Raw genomic sequence first — 18467 nt, 5'->3', positions numbered from 1 at the left:
CTGTTCTTCTAGGAGTTTCCTAGGGGAACTGTAAGAGATTGAGGATCTTGGTCATGTAAAGCTCAGACATGAATCTGGGTCTTCCTGGTCTAAAATCACATTTTTTCTACTCTGCTCATCCAGGCATGTAGATTTCTATTGATTTGGTATGGAAATAGAGGCAAGACAATGTGGAAATGCTAATTATCATGTTCCTATCTCTCCGAAAACCACTGTCCAGGTCCAACTTTTGATATAATCAAGAGAGCAAACAATTTGAGTTTGAGTTAACAGAAAAATGCTTGCAATATTAATATTTTCCAAAAAAAATTCAAATGTTTTCTATACCATATCATTAAGAGACAAAACTGATTTTCTTTTACATGAAAATTAGAGCCAGATATAGATTTTCCAAGTCAAAGAGTAAATTATACCCTTGCACAAAAGTAGACTGTGGGGCTGGTGAGGATTAGGGCCAAAATTTTTCACAATAAAGCTTAAAAGCAGCATATATCATTAAGGACTCGTGCTTGAAAGTGATAGAAGCCCAATTTGAATCCAGATTGAGAAAGATGAATTTGTTATCTCACAAAATCTAAAGAAGTAGTGAATATCTAAACCATGTGGAAGACATTAAGTTGGGTTTCAGGAACTGACTGTCTCAGGAACTTGAACGATGCCAGATCTCTTTCATTTACTTTCTCTCTCTCACTTAATGTTCTCTCTCTCTCTCTCTTCCCTGCCTCTCCTCTCTGCCAACTTTATCATACACTGAGTCAGTCTTTCTCTTTGTGGCAGGAAATATGATCACTGACAGTTCCTAAGTTTTACATCTCAATTCCATTACAGGACAAGATTGCCTAACACACACCACATCAACTCCCAGTAAACAACTCAAGGAATGCCTCTAATTAGAACGGCTTGGTTTGGTTACCCATCCTTAAAGCCCTCAACCCTTTCTAGGAGTCAGAGTTGCAGTGGAAGGAAGAGTAGTTTCCAGAAAAATGAGTTGCTGTTTTTTCAGGAGGTATGAGGTGGTTAGTAGACAAATAATAAATATTCTTCCCAAGATTGTCTAGTCTCAGTGGCTTTTAAAAATACAGACTAACAACTGTCAGTTCCTTCTATACAATAGAAAATATTTTGTTTAATTGATGGATTAAACTTTTATTTATCAATGCCTTATCTTACTTGAAAAGAGATTTAAGATCTTTAAAGGGCAACATAAAATACAGCAATAAGCTACAAATAAAATATGCCAATATATAATAAATTATAAATTATAAAAGAATGAGAAAGAAAAAACAAACATGGGGGCAAAAACTAGAAGTAGAAATGAGTTAAACGAAAGATGGAATCATACTGTCATTTTGAGCTACAAATTTTGTTCTATGACAGTGAATGGTAAAAGGGAAACCTGATTGGTGATCCAATTCATGATACCCATAAAATGAAAACAAATAAATTTATCTAGATAAGGCTGACTTACCTCCCTCACATTATCACCAGAAAAGAAATGTTGAGGCACTTTATAGAGAGTGAGATATCTAACATGAGTTCCACAGGAGGCTGCACAGAGAAATTATCAGTGCAAGTCCAGAGCATCATACCAAATAGAATTCAGGAACAATAATTCAGTAGGGGGTCAAAAATATATTCTGGAGTTACATGTCTCAGCGTTTAAGAGATTTAATTCAATGAAAGTTTTTATTCATGTATTCAATTAGCAATTTTTGTGGGGTACCTACTACTTGACACAGTCAGAAAAAAAGATGAAAGAAGAGATTTTCCCAAAGGAATCTGTGGACATTGTTTCCTCCCATTGAGTTTTTAATAGATAAACTTGAGTGACAAGGAATTCAAGAGTATATTCTCGAGGAAGGAGCTAGCAATTCTTCTATGTTGCCAGTTAAGCAAACAATTATATAGCTTCCTGCAGGGAAGAGCTAGTGTTACAATAAATAACTTGTGAAAAATAAAAACACCTAAAGACATTTTCCTGAAGCCATCCCTCTTCCTCTTGGAGGTGAGTGAGCAAATTTCAATAGGCAGAACCGAGATCATCCTTAGAAAATAATAAATTGTCAAAATGTCCCCAGTTTCTGTTCCAGATAATTTGGCAGTGATGTTAATTGATTAAGAAAAATTACAAGGTGACATATCTGAATGCCTGTTTCAACATAGTAAGAGCCCTATAAAACACATGAGAAGAGCAAGGTTTTAACTACATTCTGGCATAGCCTCCAAGAAGGACTATTTGTACACAGCAAGATAAGTGGACAAGGTGACATGCTACACTGATTCTTAATAATAATTCAGTAGTTGAGAGTTAGCAACCAAAAGCTAATTTTGAAGTAGTTATTCATTTGGGGCAAGACAAGTAATAATATAACAAATTTTATGTTAAACATCCTACACTGTGGTTGTACATTGCATGCCTATAAAAGTACTTATGAGCAATCTATGATACCCGTAGAATAGTTCTTTCTTAAGCAGCCTGTATCCAGATAGGCCTGCCTGGATAAGGTAGCCTGAAAGAATTATCCCAGAGAACTTACCATGTTGCTAATGTTAAATAATTTATTCATCACAGAAGGGTTATAAAACATTGACTGGACACCAAAATGACAGTTTGGGTTTGGGTATCATTGATAACTATCAGGAAATATTATTATTATACATGATAGTCATTATATTTCATTATGTAATATTATTAAGTAATAATTATAATAATAATGATTAAATAGTATTATATATTATTATTTTACTGTTACTAGTGAGTAGATTAAGCTATTAACCACCTGTCATTCCAATAAGAATGTGTCCTTTACTGTTTGCTATGGCAAGAAAACATGCATTTAATCAAAACCATCATTATGACAATTTACAAATTCCAATTAGAAGTGGAAATTAATCTATCAGCTCCTAGCCACTCTATGTTTGCAGGTAACTTTGTGATAGTCTGAATCCACATTGAAAGCCTACTATTTATATTGAAATCATAAAGCTTGGCTCATGCATCCTTATTAAATTAATAGATGACAATAGATCAGAAATGATGCAAAAATTCAAAACTTGTTTTTAATATCTTTTTTTGTCATTTATATGAAAGAGAATATAGCAGTGATCCAACTGTAAACCAGTTCTACCAGGTGCTTTCTTATTCCTCATAAAGGAATAGTCACAGCCTGGCAAATAGCAGTCACTCAGTAAATATGTGCTGAATGAACTACACTGAGCAGATCACTCTCTTAAATAGGAAATAGAAGGATTTTAGTCTTGTAAATATATAAACTACATTTTGAGCCCATGCTGAAGAAATAAAGGTGAGTTAATAAAGAAGATTTAGGTTAGGTGCAGTGGCTCACACCTGTAATCCCAGCACTTTGGGAAGCCAAGGCAGGGAGATCACTTGAGGCCAGGAATTGGAGACCAGCCTGGCCAACATGGTGAAACTCCGTCTTTGCCAAAAAATACAAAAATTAGTGTGCGTGGTGGGACATGCCTGTAGTCCCAGCTAATCCAGAGGCTGAGGCAGGAGAACTGCCTGAACCTAGGAGGTAGAAGTTGCAGTGAGCTGAGGTCATGCTACTAGACTGCAACCTGGGCTACAGTATGAGACTCCATCTCAAAAAAAAAAAAAAAAAAAAAAAAAAAAAAAATTTTTTTTAAAAAAAAAAAAAAAAAAAAGGTGATTTTGATTTTGAATCAACAGTATTCTCAGGGATCTGTGTCAATACAAGTTGATCAGCCAGAGCTCGAATTATTATTTGTTTCATTTAGAGATGATTCTAATAAAAATTTCCAATGAAAACTTGACTATTCATAAACCTCTGAAAATTAAATCTAAAAAAACCTTTCTGTTTAAATTTTTCTACCTTCACCTCTTCCACCAGACTCTCAGGCAATTCTTTCTTCTTGCCTTTAGTATATATGCTTATTTCAATCCTATTATTATATTACAATTTGTAACCTCTACTCTGTGGTAGGTTAAGATATTAAAAAGCCACAGTCAAAACTACTGTGTGTAAAATATGAGAATTTAGGTTTTGACAGGTTAAATGGAATCCCTCTATGAAAAAAAAATGTGCATTGTTGTTTCAGAGTATTTTCACATAATTTGATTGTTCTTTGTATATTTATTCTAGTCCTTTTGGCTTCTGGGATATTGGCTGCTTTCTCCATTAGGCAAAATTTAAAGATAATTAAGTTCTGTAGAAAAGAAGTACTAATGTATATATAAGACTAGTTAAATAACTGGTTAACCAATAAACATATATTTCATGAGATTCTGCAACTTTCTCAGTATTGAATAGAGGTCATATGTGTGTTGGGGAAGGCATTTTCCTCCAATTTCAAAGGCCCGGAAACATTCATTTCAGTAATAGTGTAAGCCTGCTGAAATGGTGACAGGGAGATGAAGAATTAGGCTAAATAACAATTTAAGAGCATTTCACAAAATAGCTGTTCTAAAATACCTATAAAACAAATATATGAAAGTGTTTATCACAGGAGGTGATAATTGGGTATTTATTTGTGTTATTACTTACTTAATGTCCATCTCTCCCGCTACATTGTAAACACTATGCAGGTAGGGACAATATCAGTTTTACTAACCACTTTAACTTTTAGTGTTTTAAGAGATAATAGGTGCTCAGTGAAAATTTTCAAATGATTAAATCAATGACAAATAATTGATAAGGAGACAATATTTTCTGATATAAAGACCATGGGATCCTGGTTTATAAAACTCCCTTTCTGTGATTTCAGAAAGTTCTTTATTGTCTCAGAACTTCAGTAACTTCATGTGAAAAATTGAGATAAGAATAAAGTATATTAAATAAGTTGTTGGTAGGGCCAATCAAAATACTATATGAAGAGTGTTTCTTAAACTATAAGATGTTTTAATACTACTTTTTGGCAAATTATAGTAATAAATGAATATAATTCTCAAGAAGAAACAGGATTTGATTACAGTTGCTGTTGCTTGATAAAAATATATTAATAGCTATAATCCTCAATGACTGCTAATGTTCCCAAAAGTCATCAGATATATGTGCCTCCTGGCTGAAGTATGCTTAGGTAGTATTCTTACTGAAAAACTGAACTTGATTCTCATCAAGCCTCTAGATTTAACTATCAGTTTGCAGAAAATAAGGGAGTGGTGGGAATCAGTAAACTCTAGAATAAGAGAAATTCCATGAGACAAATGACCTGGTTTCTTTAATGAATAAATTTCAAGGCATTAAAGAGAGTGAGAAAGATGGAAGAAGAAGAGTTAAGGAGACTTAAGAGACACATTAACTAATTGCAATGTGTGGCCCCTGACTTTGTTGCTTCAACAAACACATTTTTAGGAATTATAAAGGAGAAAGGGAGAACCTAGAGATGAAAATGGATTTCATCAAAATGAAAACATTTACTCTTAAACGACATTGTTAAGGGAATGAAAAGACAAGCCACAGACCGAAAGTAAATATTTGTAAAACACATCTACTAACGGACATTTATCCAGGCTATATGAAGAATTTTCAAAAGAATATTAAGAAAAACTGTTCCATTTAAAACATTGGCAAGTGGCTAGGCATGGTGGATCATGCTTGTAAATTCAGCACTTTGGAAGGCCAAAGCAGGAAAACTGTTTGAGGCTAGGAGTTTGAGACCAGCCTGAGAAACATAGTGAGATCCCATCTCTACATAAACTAAAAAAATTTGCAAGGAATGGTGGAGCACACTTATAGTCCTAACTACTCATGGGGCTGAGGTCAGAGAATGACTTGAGCCCAGGAGTTCACATTTGCAGTGAGCTGTGATTACACCACTGCTCTCCAGCCTGGGCAACAGAGCAAGACTCCATCTCTTTAAAAAGAAAGTGAGGAAGGGGCAAGTAAACCAAACAGACACTTGACCAAAGTACAGATATAAATGGCAAATAAGCACATAAAAAGATGCTCAACATCATCACTTATTAGAAAAATGGGAGTTACAACCACAAGAAGTTACTACTTTATTACAATGGTTAGAGTTCAATAATACTGGTGAGGATGCAGAGCAATTGGAACTCTCACACTGCTGGTGAGAATGAAGAGGCACATTAGCAGTTTCCTATAAAGCTAAACATGTACTTACCATGAGATCATTGTACTTACCATAGCAATCATATTCTTAGGTATTTCCCTAAATGAATTAAAAACTTACATTTATACAAAACTCTATACATGAATGTTTAGAGAGGTTTTAGCCATAATTGCAAAAAACTGAAAACTACCAAAAGTCAGTCAACAGGTAGATGATGAGACAAACTGTAGTATATCCACACTACAGAATACTACTCAGCAATAAAAAGGAAGAAATTACTAATACATACAGCCACATGGATGAATCACAAACACAATGTACTAAGTGAAAGAAGCCAGACTCAAAAGGTTATATGCTGTGATTCCATTTGTATGACATTTGGGAAAAGGCAAACTTATAGAGACCAAAAATAAAAGTTTAGAGCTTGCCATGCCCTGAGGGTAGGAAGAAGAACTGACAACTATGGGACACAAGAAAAGTTTTTGGGGTGATAGAAATATTGCATATCTTGGTTGAGATGGTAATTACAAGACTTTATGTTTGTCGACACTTAGAATCATATACCTAAAAGGGTGATAGTGCCATATATAAATTATAGCTCCATTAAAAAAAAATTTAGAAGACAAACCAACCAATTACAATTAGTTGTACACTGATTTAATTTTGTTTCTGATTTAAATTTTTTTTTAAATTTTTACAAGACATTTGGAAGTTTTTGAACACTGACCTGTTTTATAATAATAATGAATTATTATTTTCAAGGTGTTGTGATAATAATATTGATATATTAACAGAAATTGTTTATACCTTCTAGAGATACATAAGGAAACAATATGATGCCTGAAATTGGCTTCTATATAATCTAGATGGGCAGAGCAAGGAGTGCTGATGAAGCAAGATTATCTATGAGGTTATAATTATCGAAGCTGGGTGATGGTACAGCAAGACTTAGCATGCTATTCTCTCTACTTTTAAATATGTTTGAAATTTTACCTAATGAAACATTTTCTAATATGCAATGATTTTATAAAAACAGAATTTCATTCTATAAAAGAAATTAAAAATACGGAAAGAAATAATTTGTGTTAGAGGAGCCAAGGCAAATATGGAAACACACAACATAAAAGTGTTTGTTTCAATTCCCAGGAGGGTTTGAACATAACTGCTGACATCCTCATTGAAAATTCATCATGTCTGGCATCAGTTCATACTTCCAGACACTTGCTCTACCACTAAGCTACTTCTGTCCTGATAATTAAGATGTCAAGTCCTTATCTTCTGAGCCATTATTAACACATATTGATCACAAAATCTTAAACTAATCTGAAATATTTAAGTTTGGTACAAACTTTGGTACAAACAGTAGACCTCCGTAAGTTCCCATTATCTGTTGCTGCCTATTATTAAAAATGTTCATTGTCTTTTGGTTTTAGATTTTTCTTTTCTATTTAGTATGACTATCTATTGCATGAATTTTATTTCATGTAATCTTGCTTCAAACTCTTGAAAATATAAATGTATTTGGAGGGGAAGATAGTAGACATATATGTAAGATCTTATTACAGAGTATTTAATAATTCTATGCTACATGGTGTTACTGTAATGGTAACTGTCATTAATTTAAAAAAAAATCCTCCAAGTGTATCTTGTCTTCAGTCTTTTAGCATTCCTCTGTTCTTATTCTCAAGAGAGTCCAGGAGGATAAGAGGCTGAGCAAGTGAGCCAGGGGCATGAGGCACAGGGTCACATCTAAACCAGTGGACCACGGCCAGCGTGACTCAGGCCAGAGCAAGGCAGCCAACAGCAGCCACGCCAGAGAGAGCTGGGAAGAGAGCACAGTAGTGCGGCCAGAGGCAAACAGGCAAAGCAGTGTGGTCTCTCGAGTTCACAGGACAGAAGTCTTGGCCCTGCTGTCCCCTGTGATGGTGCATTCTTCAAGTGGTTGTATTTCAGGGACTGATTCCAATTGCATTGCTTTTTTTCTCCCCCAGTGCACCTGAATGACAGTAAATTCCTTAGTTCTTGACTCTTCAGCAGCCCCATTCTGAGTCTAATTAATATTAATCAAGTATTTAATGAATATTCATCTGGGCAAATTGTAAAACCAGTATCAGTAAACAACTTGGACTGACTGACTTATGCGAGAGATATGGATTCTTCAAATTTTTTAATTGATGAGTTGTAATTGTGCATATGTATGGATGCAATTGCATGTTTTGATACATATTTATGCTGTATAATAATCAAATCAGGGTAGTTAGCATATCCATCACCTTATGCAATTATCATTTTCTTGAGGTGAGAACATTCAAAGTCCTCTTTTCTAGCAATTTTGTGATATACAATACCTTATCATTAACCATAGTCACCCTACTATGCAAGAGAACACCAGAACGTAGTTGCAACTTTGTGCCCTTGACTAAGCTCTCTCCATTTTCCTCATCCCCTCTTCCTTCCCCATTCTGTGATAACCACTGTTTTACTCTCTATTTCTGAGATACTGACTTTAAAAAATTTCCACGAGTAAGATCACGTGTGTATTAGTCTGCTTTCGTGCTGCTAATAAAGGCATACCCAAGATTAATTTATAAAGGAAATAGTTTTAATTAACTCAGCTCAGCTTGGCTGGGCAGCCTTCAGGAACAAACACGTCCTTCTTCACATTGCGGCAGCAAAGAGAAGGCCAAACAAAAGGGGGAAAAGCCTCTTAATAAAATTATCAGATCTTGTGAGAACTCACTTACTATCATGAGAATAGCAGCATGGGGGTAACCACCCCTTTGATTCAATTACCTCTCACCAGGTCTCTCCCATGACACCTGGGGATTATAGGAACTACAGTTCGAGATGAGATTTGGGTGGGGGCACAGTCAAACCATATCAACAGTTTGATCTTTTACCACCCTGGATCTTTTACCACCCTATTTGTGATGTGTGGCAACAATATAGAAATAAGCCATCCCTGGCCACTTTATTTGGATTTGCAAGTTGTGGACTGCATAACTCCAGGATAGCCATCTAAACATTCTGAAAACGGAAGCATCAGGGACTGTATGGCATTTTGCTCTTTTGGGTGCTACATCACGGTGGTATGGGTGCCAAATAGCAAGTCTGCTAAGTCCCAGCTATTCTGACATTGCCAATTATTAATATCCTGGCGTCACTCAGGCATTCACTATCTGCCTTTATCAAATAAAATCGTTGGATTAATAATCTGGTAAGATGAAATTTATTTGCTAGTGTTTTTTTGTTTGTTTGTTTGGTTGGTTGGTTGATTTTGTTGAGAATTCAGATGTTCCTGAAAAAGGGCAAATACAGAAACAGGAGACCACAGCTATACATCCAGTTCTATGTTGTGAGACTTTGGGTATCTTGCTTAAATGCTCGTTGTCCCTGTTTCTCCAAATGCAAGTTAGAGATAACTTGGGTAATTCACGAGATTGATAGTGAATTTACAACAACTGGTTATAAAAAATGTTTGAAATAATTTTAGTTGCATTACACAAATATGGAGGGGGCACTTCACCTAAAATTAGCTTAGTTCAGTTGTAGTTATCAAAATGGACTCATAACTTTTTAACTTGCCTCTGCTAGTGAAAATAGCAAAGCAAAAGAATGGCATTGAAGCCAAGACTTCAAGGGCTAAGGCAAGAGCAGAAGGTAGAAAGTAAAAATATTTTTCCTGACTTGTTGTGTGATCTCGTTTCGGCCCTTCTAGTTCCCCACATCTGCTCTTACTGAAAAAATAATCTGGCTGACGTTAGAAGTTACTGTGGATATTCGCAGCCTTCCTTATGCCTCAGGACTCCATAAGCGGTAAAAAAGAACTTTCTTGGCGGGCACAGTGGCTCATGTCTGTTATCTCAGCACTTTGGGAGGCCTAGGCAGGCAGATCACTTGAGGTAGAGACCAGCCTGACCAACATGACGAAATCCTGTCCATATTAAAAATATAAAAATTATCCGGCTGTGGCACCACACACCTGTAATCTCAACTACTTGGAAGGCTGAGACAAGAGAACTGCTTGAACCTGAAAGGTGGAGGAGGCTGCAGTGAGCAGAGATCATGCCACTACACTCCAGACGGTGACAGATCCCTCTTCTCAGATTATTTCTTTATCATCTACTTCCCAGATGTTTCCACCCTGTTCCTGATCTGAAGACCCATATACTTTCAGACTTCTTAGGTAAACTCAAGGAAGCTTTCATGCTGCGTTCTCATTATGCCAAGACAGGGTCTCGTAAACCATGAGCTTGCACAACACGATTAGATCATGTGCCCTTACTTTGATGTACTTTGCATCATCTAACTCTGTAAAGTACAATTTGCCTTCTGTTTCTTTCTGAAATCTTTCCCCCCTACTTCACAAATGTTTGTTCTTTTACGAACATTAAAAGCATTTAACCAAATGTAGGAAGCAACTGAAGTTATCTTAGTACTGAGGTATTAGACTGTTCTATTTTTCTGAGGAATGTTATTGTGTGACCTCACTAAGAAGGGAAATAAATAGAAGCATATGTTGTTTATAATATTTCTCTGCATAAGATAAACTGAGAAGTGGGTGAGCAGAATCAGGGTGTGGCAAGCTAATTCAACTCTGGAGTATCTCAGAAAGACTTGGGTACAGATTAAACATCCAGAGAAGATGACAAGGCATTTGGGTTGCAGTGACATAGGCTATAATGCATGACTCATGTGGGCTTGCAGTAGATTTTTCCATTTCAGGTTGGAAATGAAAGCATCTTACAAGTGAACTGCAAGTCAATGTACAGTTAATCTAGTTTTTCTTTGAGTGTGTTTGTTCTCAATATCTTGTTAATTAAATCACATTATGTGGGAGTCAGTGGTCCCAGACTCTGGTCCTGGCTCAGAAATTGATTTTATTGCCCTTCCTATTTATGAAATATAAGTAATATGAAAAGTCATAATGCCTCAGGGGGCACTAAATGCTAGCAAAGCTGGCTCCAGGATTTCTATAAAAAGGATATTAAGGGCAAATACTTTGGTTCTTCCTTTGTGTCCAGAAACCCAATGAAACTTCTACATGGATAAAAATTTGCTCCAGGGTGTCAAGGCAAATTGAGGATGATGATGTCAAGAGTTGCAACTCGTATAATTTTGATATATCACATATTACTGTGTAATTCAAATTTAAGAAAAGAAACAGAGACACCGATACAGAAGCAGAGAAAAAAGAAACGAGAAACAGACAGAGCTACTGGGTGGAAGACTTTGCTTCTTAAGACTTTGCAACAAATAGGAAGTATGCATACCGGGGCTAGATTTTGGAAGCCTCCATCTTCCCTTTCAATCCTTTCACCATCCTGAGGCCCTTGGAATCTCCTATTCCCATACTGCAGATCATCTTCTGCTACCAACTGTCCATTATTCTAAATAAAACACTGCTCATTCCAGGGTTGCTTTTAATAGGTGATTCCACAAGACCGCATAAATTACCAAAGACACAAATTTATAACATTGTGCTCCACCCAGATGACTTGCCTTTCATTACCACTGAATATTTCCCAACTTTGAGGAAGAGGAAATGCAAACATACCTTTCCTAGAGTTTTGTTTCCCTCCCCCAAAAAAGTCAGTCTATAGATGAATCAGGGAGCCATTTGCCAAGTACTAGCTTCAGCTTTGTAAGCTGATAGGAATGGAGAACATGCTTACCTTTAACCGTTTGCTTACTGGAGAAGCAAGTTAGAAAGTGAGTTTCTTTTTAGGTCTTACTATTCCTTCATCGATGCTCTGGAAGACATCCAGTTCTTCTTTTGGTGGAAAAACTCCCCCAAATCTACATTTTTTACTTTCAAGGCTTATGTGATAGAGGCTTTATTACTGCAACAACTTGATCTACACTGAGTGATTATTAACATCAATCCATAATTACTGACTTGCATAAATACATTTCTTTCTCCTGTTCCAGTCCCATCTTTGACACTCTAAATACATCCTGAATCACTTTGTATAACTAAGGATGAATGAAAGTAATGCTGGTTACTTTTTTATTATAAACCATTTGAGTGTCATTTTCCTCTGGAGGTAGATTTCCTATGCTCAAATGCTGACTTGTAATCCCTGGTAAATTATTAACATTTCTGTGTGGGAGAAAGACTCTCAGATGGCCCCCAATGACCATGTCTCCTACTGTTCACAAATAATCTTCTTTTCTCGAATGAGGACAAGAGCTATAACTTGCTTTTTAACCAATTAAATATGTCAAAGATGTTAGGATATCACTTTCATGTCTATGAGGGACTGTGACTTTTTTTTTCATGTCTACAAAATGAATAGAAATGGAGAGCATTACTTTCATTTACCCCAAGGAAATATCTTTAAGAAATATTCTGTCTCAGAAAGACAAATTAGCTTAGTTTGTCACCTTAGATATTTCAGTGGAGTGGAAAATAATCCATTGACCTTGAAGACCAGCTTGCTTCTGTTCCCTGAAATGTTCCAAAGTAGCTGTGTGCAGGTAAGCTTCTATCCCAGTGTAATTATGCATTTTCTTTCCTTTATTGTCAAAGTGTAAGGTCAGAGAAAGGTCTGTGAAAAGTGTGCTGCCATCTCCAAATATGAAGCAACAACAATTTACAATTACAGATGTAACACAAATGTCATTTAACCAACATTTATTTAACATTGAGTATATCATATTCCCCTAGGCTCTTGGAATACAGGAATAAACTAGATAGAAAACAGACCCTGTCCCTTTGCCTGCTGGAATTATCAGCTTGCTTAACAGAGGTTTCAGCTACAAATATTTATTTTTTGAGTTGGAGTCCTGCTTTGTTGCCCAGGCTGGAATGCAATGGCAAAATCTCGGCTCAATGCAACCTCTGCCTCCTGGGTTCAAGCGATTCTCCTGTCTCAGCCTTCTGAGTAGCTGGGATTACAGGTGTGTGCCACTTACCCTGGTGAATCTTGTATTTCTAGTAGAGATGGGGTTTCACCATGTTGGCCAGACTGGTCTTGAACACTTAACCTCAAGTGATCCACCCACCTTGGCCTCCCAAAGTGCTGGATTCAGGTGTGAGCCACCGCACCTGGCTTCAGCTACAAATCTTAATGAGTGGACTCAATGTCTCTCAGAGGCACATAGCACAGGATGACTCAGTTGTTTCTGAGTTTTCCCAGAGATTTTGTTAGAAGTGCTCAAAAATAAATCCACTTATGATCTTGTGCTTGGGCTTCCTTTTAACTGCCCAGTCCATCGAGGGTAAGGCCACTCATCTACCTGATGAGGGCACAGCTCCCATGGCTTCTGTAGCACCCCTACAGCTCTATCAGGCTCTGCAGCAAAGTTGCCCCATGGTAGAACACAAGTGAGAAAGAACTTTCCTCTGCCTAAAATAATGTCACAATTTGTCACTTGAGCTTGAAGCTGCACAGAGACAGCCCCTTTTGCTTCTGTCTACTACCCTTCTTTGCTAAGATACTTGACTTTATCTCTAGAATGTGGCTGAGGAAAAGACACCCAACACTTGAGCGCTCACATGTGCCAGGCACTGTTCTAAGTACTTTAAAGATATTAATTCATTTAACTCTCAAAACAGCACATGTTAGGGCAGGGGAGAACACTATTCTTTCCTATTTTAGAGATGAGAAAAGTAGGATCTGATGTATTAGTTACCTATCACTCTTCAACAAATGATCAAAAACTTAGTGGCTTAAACAACTTCACATTTTCTGTGAATCAGGCATGCCTTAATGCGGACCTCTCTTTTAAGGTTTCTCATGAAGCTGCAGTTCAAGGTTTGGCCAGGGTAAGGGTCTTATCTGAAGGCTTGATAGGGAAAGGATCTGCTTCCATATTCATGCAGGTGGTTGTTGGCAGGATTCCGTTCCTTTTGGATGTTGAATCGAGGTCCTGGATTCCTAATTGGTGGCTGACAGTGAATATCAACAGTTTGATGCCATGCGGGCCTCCCCAACATGACAACTTGTTTCATAAAAGCCAGCAAGAGGGAGAGTCTGCCAGCATGACAAAAGTCACAATCTTTCATAGACACGAGAGTGATATCCTAACACCTTTGACATATTTAATTGGTTAAAAAGCAAGTTGTAGCTCTTGTCCACATACAAGAGAAAAGATTATGTGTGAACAGTAGAAAATATGGGTCATTGGGGGCCATCTCAGAGTCTTTCTCCCACACATAAAGGTTAATAATTTACCAGGGATTATGAGTCAGCATTTGAGCATAGGAAATCTACCTCCAGAGGAAAATGAGACTCAAATGGTTTGGAAACCAGGCTAGGCACAGAAATAAATATGAACTTCTATTTTATCACCTTTTGGATGAGTCTCTAAAACAAGGGTGGTAAAGATGTAGGCTTTTTTTTGTGGTGGTTGATTTTTCCCCCATGCAGGGTTTTAAAAAAATTTGAAAACCCATTATGCAGTTTCACATAGTTATCTGAATTTCCAGGAGCTTAAAAAAAAAAATCAGAAAATATGTTGCCACCATTTCTTCCATTCACATGAAGCAGCAGCTATTAGACTAGAGCTAAGTAACAACTTAGTAACAATGTGAGTGTCTAATCCCAACAACCTCTTTTACACCCTCTTGTTGTTACTGGCATGGCATTTATGTGAAGGCATTTGACTTTGCTACAAATGCAACTGAATAGAGTACAGTAGACCTGAGAACTAAACAGTGAGCCCATTTATGGGATAAATTAAAAGTGATTTCTCTCAGATATTTAATCTATACAAAATCTTTGAATAATGAGAAATGTATACATAGAACTTAAACATGTAAAAATGCACTATAAAAAAGTGCTGTTACCTTAGCAAAGTCACATACGTATTTGTAGACAGCTGATCTAAGAGGACATCTTTATTATCCCCAACCAAGAGAAGGCTACCTGATCATCTGCTTAAGCACAGACTAGTTCCTATAATTGCTAGCTCCCAGTAATTGCAAATACAACACCTTTGAGGTACAACCTTTTGGAGAATGGGGTTTTTCATTTGTTTATTTGTTTAATGAGCATATATTCTCTATGCTAGGCACTATACCAAGAAATCTAATTGTAATAACTCAAATTGTGAAACATTGAAATGCACATGATAGATAATTTCAACAATGTCTTATAGCAAGTCTGTGGTATACAGTAACAAAACCTTGGTCTTCTGCTTTTCCAATATTCCAGGCTGCCTTGGTTCAAATTCTCCTGATAATTTATGTAAAATTGCTAGGTTGATTTTGGGTTATGAATATTACCCTTGGCAGGCTGCTTCCAAATTACCATATAATTGTATGTTAATTATCATATTCCTCATACTGCAAATGAACTTATATAGGAAATATAATTATAGCTACTAGATTCTAGACTCTGGGAATCAGGTGATTCAAACTGGCTCTTTCTCTCTCATAATTCTGTAGGAGCATATCGTAAAAGAGGAATGGTATTTCCCACCACAGTCCCAGCTGGTAATTCTGATTGTCCCATGATTTCACAGCTGCAAATCAGCCCCCAATCACACTTGTCTCTGGCAATGATCCTTTCCTTAATTAGAACATGACTTAGACTTTAGTCCTAACTTATCTGTTGCCTTGGCCCTAGGCTACTTGAGTACAGGCTGGCTTAGTTGGAAAAGAAAATCTACTTGAACATAGGTCTGTTTGTCCTAATATTGAACAAAGTGAAGAGCCGTTTGTCTGGTTGATGAATTTACTTTATTTAGCAAATGAATTTACTTTCTTAGACAACTTCTCTTACAATCTAGTCTCATGTCTAGGCTTCATATTTGTGGTGTTATTTTTACAGTTCTTATACCTTCCCCAACTTGGGTATGGTCTCTAGAAAAAGCCACTAGCCCCTGTCCAAGCCTGTATGTGACAGCATATGGGGTGTGATGTGAGGAGCAGGCAAGGCCTTCCTCTAAGGCGGCAGGCAGGTCAAACTTAATATTGCCCTTTCCTCCTTTTTTAAAAAACTTTAAATTTTCAGGGTCCCTGTCACTTCTCTGAGTGGTTAAGTCACACAGATGAGAGCTTTCCTCTACAAGTCTATGTCAAAATACATGTATATTAGAGAGAAAGGCATACTTAAAGAAATGTGGTTTCTGGCCTTCTTTCTGCTCACCTTACGTTTTAGATGCATTCCCTTGGAAAGGCACCAATAGAAGCTAAACAGAAGGTACACAGAAAATGAGGATAGGGTGAAATGACAGAAAAAGTAAACATTTTATTTTTCAAATGACAAATATTCATTAAGCATCTACAATGTATATGGATTTAATATACTAGATAGCTGGGGAAGATATAAAAGTGATGCAAAATCTGCTTCCATGAATTCTGAGAGATAATCTGTGAGCCAGTATCTACATGTGAATCTAAATGTTTCACATATAGATTTGTGAAACAGGTAAGAGTGCTATTTGGTACATGAAGAAGTGCTGAAAATAGACAGTATTTGCTACAGAATCCTCTCACAGAGGGCACGATATTAGAGTGGTATAGATAGTTAAGGAGGAACCTCAGGTTTATTATTATTTTGTATAATCATAGTTGGCTTGGAATTGGACTGTATATAGTGTTTAGCGGAGAAAAGAAGGAAACAAATTAGGCTACAATAAAATATTTACTTTGAGCAACTGAAGACAGGAGTTGAGACTATATCTCATGGGCTCTAGAGAGCCATCTGCTATGGTCTCAATGGTTTTGTCCCATTCCCCAAATTTCATGTTGAAACTTAATCCCTAATGCAACAGTGTTGTAAAGTCTAGCCTTTTGGAGGTGACTGAGTTTTAAGGGCTCTGCCCTCATGAATGGGATTAGGAGCCCTTATAAAAGGGCTTGGCAAAAGGAATTTGACCCTTTTTGCCCCTTCACCTTCTTCTATGAGGACAAAGCTTTTCTCCTCTCCAGAGGAGGTGTTCAAGATGCCATCTTAGAAGCACAGATGGGATGTTTACCATACAACCAAATCTGCCATGCCTTGCTCTTGAATTTTCCAGCCTCCAGAATTGTGAGAAAATAAATATTTATTCTTTATAATTTCTTATAATTCATAATTACCCAGTCTGTAATATTTTGTTACAGCAGCATAAACAGACTGTGACAGTTAATACTGAGTGTCAACTTGATTGGATTAATGGATGCAAAGTATTGATCATGGGTTTGTCTGTGAGGGTGTTGCCAAAGGAAATTAACATTTGAGCCAGTGGGCTGGGAAAAGCAGATCCACCCTTAATCTGGGTGGGCACTATCTAATCAGCTGCCAGTGCAGGTAGGATATAAAGCAGGCAGAAAAACGTGAAAAGACTAGACTGGGCCTAGTCTTCTATCCTACATCTTTTTCCTGTGCTGTATATTTCCTGCCCTCGAACATCACACCCCAAGTTCTTTAGTTTTGGAACTCAGACTGGCTCTCTGCTTCTCACCTTGCAGATGGCCTATTGTGGGATCTGTGATCGTGTGAGTTAATACTTAATCATCGTCTCTTTATATATATCCTATTAGTTCTGTCCCTCTAGAGAACCCTGACTAATATACATACTAAGACACCATCCCAGCTAGATGTCTGAATAGAAAAATAACAAGATAAAATGGATGTCTTAGGAAGAACTGTGTTGATGGTGTATTTGAGATAGGAGACACTGCAGGAGAAAGGACTGGTTAGGCAACAGCAGAAATGCAAATTTGTTTAAGACAGTAATGTCAAAAGAAAAACTTCAGCCAAATTAAATTTAAAGGAGTTTGAGCAATGAACAATTCATGAATTGGGCAGCCTCCCTAGCCAGAGTAGGTCTGAGACTCCAGTGCAGCCACATGGTGGAAGATGATTTATGGACAGAAGAAGGAAACTGATGCACAGAAAACTGAGGTACTGAGGTACAGAACCAGCTGGACTGGTTACAGTTTGGGATTTGCCTTATTTGAACAAGGTTTGAACAAATGACTACATTTGATTGGCCAAAACTCAGTAATTGACACAAGTGTAGACTATGGTCTGTTTACACATCCACTTGTTATAGCTGACGATATATAAACCTTTAGGCTGAACTTAAAATATATAAGGAGGCTGCTTTAGGCTAAACTTCATTTAACAGTAACTAGGGATGAAGGTGAAAGAAAGAATTTTAAACAACTGTCTGGACTTGGAAAATTATTGAGATGAAGAGGCAAAGAAGACAATGAGGTTTCCAGCCTGAATGACTCAGCTTCCAGCGGGTGAGGGTGACCTAGTGTCAGCTAGGTGACTTAGTAAAAGGGAAAGTCCCAGATCTCAGTAAGTATAAGTAGAGATTCACGGAATTGTAAAGCTGGAAAGGGCTCTAGAGATAATCTATTTTAGATCCTTTATTTTATAAGAGGACAACCAAATCAAAAGAAAGGTCTGTGACTCAGCCCAGGGCAGTGAGCATGGAGTAGGGCCATAGTGTAGCAGCAACCA

Source organism: Cebus imitator, unplaced genomic scaffold, assembly GCF_001604975.1.
Source record: "Cebus imitator isolate Cc_AM_T3 unplaced genomic scaffold, Cebus_imitator-1.0 Scaffold307, whole genome shotgun sequence".
Taxonomy (NCBI): Eukaryota; Metazoa; Chordata; class Mammalia; order Primates; family Cebidae; genus Cebus; species Cebus imitator.
The sequence above is the reverse complement of the archived record's forward strand: the minus strand, read 5'-3'. Positions refer to the sequence as shown.